Source organism: Palaemon carinicauda, chromosome 35, assembly GCF_036898095.1.
Source record: "Palaemon carinicauda isolate YSFRI2023 chromosome 35, ASM3689809v2, whole genome shotgun sequence".
Taxonomy (NCBI): domain Eukaryota; kingdom Metazoa; phylum Arthropoda; class Malacostraca; order Decapoda; family Palaemonidae; genus Palaemon; species Palaemon carinicauda.
The window spans coordinates 55,864,690-55,874,499 of NC_090759.1; the positions used below are offsets into that span (position 1 = coordinate 55,864,690).

The 9,810-nt window shown below is 44.0% G+C and overlaps 1 protein-coding gene across 11 annotated transcripts in view; it reads right to left on the minus strand.

Annotated features, from left to right (window-relative positions):
* fry (Protein furry) overlaps positions 1–9,810 on the minus strand; it is a 232,115-nt gene that overhangs the window by 3,376 nt on the left and 218,929 nt on the right. The window lies entirely within an intron of this gene.

Consider the following 9,810-nt stretch of genomic DNA (forward strand, 5'->3'; position numbering starts at 1 on the left):
TTTCCTCTTGGTAAGGGTAGAAAAGACACTTTAGCTATGGTAAGCAGCTCTTCTAGGAGGACACTCCAAAATCAAACCATTGTTCTCGTCACAGGTAATGCTACAGCCTTTGTACCATGGTCTTCCACTGTCTTGGATTGGAGTTCTCTTGCTTAGGGGTGCACTCGGGCATGCTGTTCTGTCTAGTTTCTCTGTTTCTCTTTCTCTTGTTTTGTTCAAGTTTTTATAGTTTATATTGAAATATTTATTTAGATGGTGCTGTTCTTAAAATATTTAATTTTTCTTTGTTTCCTTTCCTCATTGAGCTATTTTCCCTGTTGGGGCCCTTGGGCTTACAGCATCCTGCTTTTCCAACTAGGGATGTATCTTAGCGATAAATAATAATAATAATAATAATAATAATAATAATAATAATAATAATAATAATAATAATAATAATAATAATAATAATGAGTGACAGGTGGGAGCAAGGGCAAGGAGCCCTGGCCCCCACCTGTCAAAAGCTCTTCACTAATGACCTTTTGGCTTAGGACTGAGAGAGTTGGTTGAGGAGGGAAGTTTGACTTAAAGGACTCAGGTTTGTACAGCTGGAAAAAATACAAATTATTTGAAAAGATTTCTGATCTGTTCTTATGCAAAATACAAACCATCACTGTTTAAATAGGGAGACTCAAACTTGGTTGGTCCGAAGTCGCCCTAGAACTGAACTGGTTGGTTCTTTCCCTTCGCTAGAAAGTCAATATCTGGTTACAGGAGCTAACAATATGACTCCAGCAACCCCCTATCTGTTTATCATTACGATGAGTAAGCTGATATGGCCCGGTCTATCTAAGAAGATTGGTACAGTGCATGGTCAAAAGAGGGACTCCTTCTCCTGAAGGGGATAGCAGGCCAGAATAATATACCTGGTGTATGATCATCAACAGGTTGGTGTATATTTCACCATCCTCTCCCTCATCTAGGGATGATGAGGGGGAATGTCTCTAGGTTTTAAAGAATGGAGTTCAGAAGTGTAGTTTACCAGCATCAAGTCAGATCCACAAGTATTCGTCCCTAAGAGAGGGGCAGAAAGAATGGAGAAGAACCAGTCATTCTGCTTTTATTCTAGATTTACATCTATCCATTACCAAAGACAAGCAGCTTACCATCCCACATGGGAGCTGAGCTTACTAGAGCATTCACCATAAGACCAAGCACAAAGACATAAAGGGACTTGTGGGTACTTCTGTAGATCAAAGGCCATAAAGATGTTCTGGTACATACACAACCCTCACCCTTCAATACCTGGCAGACTGCAAAATTCCTCTTGAAGGCAGGGTGTGGCTTGGCCCCTGACTTCTTGAGTTCCAGTCATAGCTGGTGCAGTACCTCAACCCTCTCAGCAGCAGAGGCATATGCATTACAGATAGACTCACTAATTCCAAAAGAGATAGTGTTATAGACAACTTTCTTGGTTCTGCCAGTGCTAAGGAAGTCACTGACATTCACGCCCGAAGTGTACAGAGTTCTCCAGATAGCACCACAGACCCGTCATGAAACACAAGAGCATCTCCTCTGTGCCACTCGATGCTTTATGTAGAGAAGGAATGGAGAAGAGCTCAAATCTTGGGTCATAACCAGGCAGATTCCGAGTTTGACCATGTACCCTGGCAGCAAACTAATGAGGTCCTTCCACCTCTCAGCATGGGAGAATAAGGCAGAGATCATGTAATTTCTAAACTAAACTCTCCTCCGATATAAAGCAGCAGTCTTTAGAGTCAGAATCTCAACCAAGCCCTTCTCCAAAACTCGGACAGGTACAAGTGAGAGCCTTAAGAACGAGGGACATGTAGCACAAGCGAGAGCCTCGAGAACAAGGGACATGTCCCCCTCCAGGGCCTATGGTACCAAAGGAAGATGATGAAATCTGTGATCTGCTTTAGAGATAATCCTACTGGAGAAGAACCCTTTCTATGATATCACTTGTAGAGGATGGATCCCTTTTCCTGGGAGTAAGGGCCAAAGGGGTTCTTTTGGGATCTTAACACAAAATGGGATACAATTCGGCATAAGGCCACCTGGTTGCCACTACATGGTAAATTTGCAGAGAAAACGGGGTTGAATGGAGGAAGCACGTAACCATCCATTTGATCCCATGGGTGTTGGAAGGTGACATTAAATATGGTCCATAGGACTGGACCGAGGGATAAAACACAGAGAGCTTCCTATTTAGCCATGTGGCAAACAGGTTATTCCCTATGAACCAGAAGCCTTTCCGTTATGCCAGAATGTAGGGACCACTCTGACCCCACAACCCTCCCTTGGCAACTGAGTGTATCTGTTAGCCCAATTCTCTTTTCCGGAATGTATTTGTCCGACAACTCTATTGTTATTATTATTATTATTACTTGCTAAGCTACAACCCTAGTTGGAAAAGCGGGATTCTATAAGCCCAGGGGCCCCAACAGGGAAAAAAGCCCAGTGAGGAAAGAAAACAAGGAAAAATAGAATATTTTAGAAACAGTAACATTAAAATAAATATTTCCTATATACACTTTAAAAACTTCAACAAAACAAGAGGAAGAGAAATATAAGAGAATAGTGTGCCCAAGTGTACCCTCAAGCAAGAGAACTCTAACCCAAGACAGTGGAAGACCATGGTACAGAGGCTATGGCACTACCCATGACTAGAGAACAATGGTTTGATTTTGGAGTGTCCTTCTAGAAGAGCTGCTTACCATAGCTAAAGAGTCTCTTCTACCCTTATCAAGAGGAAAGTAGCCACTGAACACTTACAGTGCTGTAGTTAACAGTTTTGGGTGAAGAAGAATTGTTTGGTAATCTCAGTGTTGTTAGGTGTATGAGGACAGAGGAGATTCTGTAAAGAATATGCCAGACTATTTGGTGTATGTGCCGTAACGAGAGAGCAGGATCCAATGTAGTATTGTCTGGCCAGTCAAAGGACCCCAAAACTCTCTCGTTGTAGTATCTCAATGGGTGGCTGGTGCCCTGGTCAACCTAAACCTATAACATAGAATGCCATCCTGACATGCATTTGTCTTGTCAGCTTACAGATCTAGACATAAACCCCTGGGGTGGTGTTTTCGCAATCCACCAGATGCCTCCTCAATGTTCTTTGAATTCTTTAGCAAACAAAATTATTGCATTCTAAAGTAATCATGCATTAAAAAAGTTAATTGTGCTTCATTAAAGCATTTTTGTACTTTTACTCTCAATTTTGGGTGCATCTCCACAATCGCCAATTCGTTAAATTTTTTACTTTTGCTTGTGATCAGCTGATCTAAAACTGCAGCTTTCCAGATCATGTGCAGATATGAATAACAAGAGTATTGTGCATATAATTTCTTTACATTTTCAAAACATTTTCCAAATGAGTATTACAACAGCACCTATATATTATAGCCCATCATAGTTTTAATACAGCTGTACTGTACTGTAGTGATAGTAATTTACATACATTACAGTAATACAGCATACACTAAAGTATTAGTGAGTGTTGTTAGATAGGAACAACAATGTGGCGCTGACTTTCATGTTATGAGTTGTCTTACCTTGTACTGAAGTTGATTTAATTAGTGTACAATTACCTCTAAAAAGTAATAGGATCTACAATACAGTGATAGAAACCACAGAAAAACAATGTAGTTTAGTCAACTGCTCATAGGCAGAGGTCTATGTTTCGGGGGGTTATGAGTTGACCCATCCAATGGCACCAAGTATTCATAGATTTCCTCTTTACGTGGGTGTGTCTGTCTCCTAACCCCCACAAATAAAGAGGGCTGACTGTAATTCTTTTGATAACAATTGTTTTAGAATGAGAGCATTTCAAATTGCAAGTTTGTTCTCAGACACAACTGACAGTAAACTGGTAACCCAAGGTACTACTGTACAACATTATATTGTAACTATACAATACTGTACATTATCCTATTTAATACAGTATATAAATAAAAAGTTTTTAGATTACTGTATAGTACTGTAGAGTGTGTGATGAGCAATACTATTACAGTACAGTCTCACCTCCGTATTAGTGTATTTGTGGTTTGCAAATTTATTAACTTGGGATACCAGCAATATCATTAAAGAAATAAATTTGGTTTATTGATGCCTTCTCACAGTGTTTCCTCTGTCACGATCAGTGTACTTTGTGACATTCTTGTTTTGCTTCCCCTCCCCCTCAATTCAAAACAGCTTAAAAATGTTATTTTGATAATAAAATAAATTTTTGAATATACTTACCCGGTGATTATATAGCTGCAACTCTGTTGCCCGACAGACAACTCTACGGTAAAAACTCGCCAGCGATCGCTACACAGGTTGCGGGTGTGCCCAACAGCGCCATCTGTCGTCCAGATACCCAGTACTCAATGTAAACATAGAACCAATTTTCTCCTCGGTCCACTGGGTCTCTATTGGGGAGGAAGGGAGGGTCCTTTAATTTATAATCACCGGGTAAGTATATTCAAAAATTTATTTTATCATCAAAATAACATTTTTCAATATTTAACTTAGCCGGTGATTATATAGCTGATTCACACCCAGGGGGGTGGGTAGAGACCAGCAATATATGTTTACACTTTTATGAGCTAAGAGTTTTTATTTCATTTTAGAAGTTATCAAAATAACAAAAACAAAATAAATAGGTACCTGGTAAGGAAGTCGACTTGAACAATTACTCTGCCTTTTAAGTACGTCTTCCTTACGGAGCCTCGCGATCCTCTTAGGATGCTGATCGACCCCTAGGATCTGAAGTATCAAGGGTTGCAACTCATACAACAGGACCTCATCAAAACCCCTAATCTAGGCGCTCTCAAGAAATGACTTTGACCACCCGCCAAATCAACCAGGATGCGAAAGGCTTCTTAGCCTTCCGGACAACCCAAAAAACAACAATAAAAACATTTCAAGAGAAAGATTAAAAGGGTATGGAATTAGGGAATTGTAGTGGTTGAGCCCTCACCCACTACTGCACTCGCTGCTACGAATGGTCCCAGTGTGTAGCAGTTCTTGTAAAGAGACTGGACATCTTTCAAGTAAAATGACGCGAACACTGACTTGCTTCTCCAATAGGTTGCGTCCATTATACTTTGCAGAGATATATTTTGCTTAAAGGCCACGGAAGTTGTTACAGCTCTAACTTCGTGCGTCTTCACCTTAAGCAAAGTTCGGTCTTCCTCACTCAGATGTGAATGAGCTTCTCGTATTAACAATCTGATAAAGTCTGACCAAGCATTCTTTGACAAAGGCAAGGATGGTTTCTTAACTGAACACCATAAAGCTTCAGATTGGCCTTGTTAAGGTTTAGTACGCTTTAAATAGAACTTAAGAGCTCTAACAGGGCATAAGACTCTTTCTAGTTCATTGCCTACGATCTCCGATAAGCTGGGGATATCGAAAGATTTAGGCCAAGGCCGAGAAGGCAGCTCATTTTTGGCTAGAAAACCAAGTTGTAGCGAACAAGTGGCTTTTTCTGACGAAAATCCTATGTTCTTGCTGAAGGCATGAATCTCACTGACTCTTTTAGCCGAGGCTAAGCATACCAGGAAAAGAGTCTTAAGAGTGAGATCTTTCAGGGAGGCTGATTGTAACGGCTCCAACCTGTCTGACATGAAGAATCTTAATACCACGTCTAAATTCCATCCAGGGGTAGCCAAACGACGCTCCTTGGTGGTCTCAAAAGACTTAAGGAGGTCTTGCAGATCTTTATGTTTGGAAAGATCTAAGCCTCTATGCCGGAAGACCGATGCCAACATGCTTCTGTAGCCCTTGATAGTGGGAGCTGAAAGGGATCGTCCTTTTCTCAGGTATAAGAGAAAAACAGCTATTTGAGCTACAGAGGTACTGGTCGAGGATACAGAAACTGACTTGCACCAGTCTCGGAAGACTTCCCACTTCGATTGGTAGACTCTAATGGAAGAAGCTCTCCTTGCTCTAGCAATCGCACTGGCTGCTTCCTTCGAAAAGCCTCTAGCTCTCGAGAGTCTTTCGATAGTCTGAAGGCAGTCAGACGAAGAGCGTGGAGGCTTTGGAGTACCTTCTTTACGTGTGGCTGACGTAGAAGGTCTACCCTTAGAGGAAGACTACTGGGAACGTCTACTAACCATCGAAGTATCTCGGTGAACCATTCTCTCGCGGGCCAGAGGGAAGCAACTAACGTCAACCTTGTCCCTTCGTGAGAGGCGAACTTCTGCAGTACCTTGTTGACAATCTTGAACGGTGGGAATGCGTAGAGATCCAGATGTGACCAATCTAGGAGGAAAGCATCTATATGTATTGCTGCTGGGTCCGGGACTGGAGAGCAATAGATTGGAAGCCTCTTGGTCAGCGAGGTTGCAAAGAGATCTATGGATGGTTTTACCCCAAGTGGCCCAAAGTCTCTTGCACACATCCTTGTGGAGGGTCCATTCGGTTGGAATTACTTGCCCTTTCCGACTGAGACAATCTGCTATGACGTTCAAGTCGCCTTGGATGAACCTCGTTACTAGGGAGATGTCTTGACCTTTTGACCAGATGAGCAGGTCCCTTGTGATCTCGTACAACGTCAGTGAGTGGGTACCTCCTTGTTTGGAGATGTACGCCAAGGCCGTGGTGATGTCCGAGTTAACTTCCACCACTTTGCCTCGAAGGAGAGACTTGAAGCTTTTCAAGGCCAGATGTACTGCCAACAGCTCCTTGCAGTTGATATGCATGCTCCTCTGACTCGAGTTCCACAGTCCTGAGCATTCCCGACCGTCTAGTGTCGCGCCCCAGCCCACGTCCGATGCGTCCGAGAAGAGAACGTGGTTGGGAGTCTGAACAGCCAGGGGAAGACCCTCTCTTAGGTTGATATTGTCCTTCCACCAAGTCAGACAAGACTTTATCTTTTCGGAAACCGGGATCGAGACCGCTTCTAGCGTCTTGTCCTTTTTCCAGTGAAAAGCTAGATGGTATTGAAGAGGACGGAGGTGTAGTCTTCCTAGTGACACAAATTGTTCCACGGATGACAGCGTCCCTACCAGACTCATCCACAGCCTGACTGAGCAGCGTTCCTTCTTCAGCATCTTCTGGATGGATAGCAGGGCTTGATCTATTCTGGAGGCTGATCGTCTTGTTGTTCAGCAACGTCCTCATCAGAGGGTTCCTCATCCGAAAACTGATGAGGAAACGGCAACGGAGTGGGCAACGTCTGGCTCGCTGAGTCCGGTCGCACTGGTGGATGCGTGACGGAGCCGGACACAACATCATGGAACTGCTGCACAGTCTGTGAACTGTCAACAACCATGGGTGCGCGAGGAAGCACAGCGTCAACCCGAGACTGTCTAGACCGTCTGGGTTGTGCAGTCAACACCCTACCGGGTTGCTGAGGTTGACGCACTGCGTCAAAACAAGTCACCTCTGCTGGTTGTTGAACGTCCTGAACGTCAACAACCACCTCCGAGCGTCGCTTAACGTCAACGTGCGGCTGGCAACCCACACTGGGTCGCATCGGTGGAGGAACCACCTCAACTGGCAGACGCGAGTAGGTTACCTCAGCGTCAACAGGGCGCACAACCGACCGGTTGGAAGGTTGTTGGCCAGAAGGTTCGGTAGCAACCTTCTCCGCATTAAAGTCCTCTATCAAGGACGCAAGCTTGGACTGCATGTCTTGCAGCAAAGCCCATTTAGGGCCCATTTAGGGTCTACGGGAGCAGGTGTGGCAACAGACGGGGTTAGCGACTGAGGCGGTACCGCTTACCATCCCTGAAAGCCTTGTTATGCATGACATAATTGTACAGCAAAACTTCAAAGGCTCGAAAACAGCTGTGAAGTTGACCTGTAAACAACTTGGAGTGTCTCCTGGCCAGGCGCCAGGGAGAGTCTACGAGAATTGAGAAGTCTATCTGGGCAGAGGCATGAACTCCCAAGCCGAGAACTTCTCTCGTGTCATATCAGACTCTCGCTCTATAAACCAGTTTAAAAGAAGGGAAAGCAAAGGCTGTATCCCCCAAACTCCTCCTGGTGAAAAACCAGTCGCCTAGCCAACGTAAAGCTCTCTAGGAGAGCGAGAGAGCACTAGCTTAAAAACAACGGCTTCGAAGTAGCTAGGCCTAGTGTAAGCTCTGACGTTTAGGCGAACGAGGAGCAGCAGTTACAAAAAGATCCGGACAAAGATCCTTAAAAAAATCATCATGATTTAATTAAAGTCCATAGGAGGCTAAGCAGCTTTAGGCTCCTCTCCATCTGACAGAGTCCTCAAGGGAATATCAGTAGGAGGGGGAACAGCAACTTCCTCATCTACAGGAACCTTGTCCGATAAAAGCCGAGTCTCAAGCAAGGGAGAGACCTACCGTGGTGGCAATGCTTTACAAGCAGAGTCCACACTCACTGGTGCATTAGTAGCGGACCAGAACGCAACGTCATGTAACTGCTTGACAGTCTGTGAACTGTCAACAACTGAACTGTCAACCACAACAGGTGCGTGAGGACGCACAGCGTCCACTCGAGACTGCTTTGACTGCCTAGACTGAGCAGTCAAAACAACTCTAGAATGCGGAGGTTGACGCACAGCGTCAAAACAAGTCAACTCCGATTGTTAGTGAACGTCTTGAACGTCAACAGGAGCATCAGCAAGTGGCCTAACGTCCAAATGCGGCTGAAAAACCACACGAGACCGCATCGAGTGTGGTTCTAAACAACCTGACTGACGTGACTAAGCTACGCCAACGTCAACAGTAAGCACAAAGGAACGTTAGGTTGGCTGAAAGCCAGGATATCGATGAGATAAACGGCTAGACTCAACGGACTAATCGGCAGAATAGTCTTCCATAAGGGAGGCAAGCATATACTGCATGTCTTGCCATACAACCCATTAAGGATCAACGGAAATGGTTGTGGTAAGAGACGAGGGTAACGTCTGTGACCGCAACACTTTGCCAACAAAAAAAGACTCTCGGAGTCTGTGTTACGCTTTTGTAGGCGGCGAGCAGTTATCCGATGACTGCATAGGGTCAGAGCTGTCCTAATGGTTGTAACCAGGACGCTGGACCTGTCCTGAAAGGACTGACTTTCGCTTAAGGGCTTCGAAACCTTGTGACAGGTTTCTTATGCGAAAAGCCTTCGGATGACGAGGAGAAACAACGTCTCTCTCGTCTTATGGTAGGGGAGATCTTGGTAAGATACACCCGATACCATAGAGGGAAAACGTCTGTTCGTTGATCAAGGCCTCTCGAACCCATAAGTCGTTTGACATTACTTCTCCCCTGGGCTTGGGAGCATGCAAGAGGTCCCGGACTAGGTGAACGACAGGCACGAACAGACGAACCCTCGGACGCAACACTGTAACACTTTGCGCATATCACTTTATCACTTCGATTTTCTGTTTTGCACTTATTTCACTGAAATCGAAACTTTTACTGATTTCTACCTGAAACACGCAATTCTACCCTTCATTAAAAGGTAGTAATTGCGAAATCAGTCGTATAATGCAAGCTCATTAATACCAGCAAAAAACAGAAAACATATTTTAAGATAAAAAAATCAGTGGCTGGGAAAGAGACTAAACACTAGTTCATATAACTACGTTTTCAATCTCTCACCGCACATAGCCTGGGGACGAGAATAAAAAACTAAAAACGTTTTATCCTTCCTCCCCGTACAGCGACTAGGGACGAGAGTAACTCGAGAACAACGTTACCCGCTTGAACGGAACGTTTTCTCTCCTCTCTCTCCCTCCGTCTCTATCTCTCTCTTTCTCTCTTGATTTCGCACCTAAGAGAAGAGCCCAATTATATTTCGTCAAAAAAACATGTTATTTGACTAAAGGAAAAAACTGAAAGGTTTTTCAAATAAAAA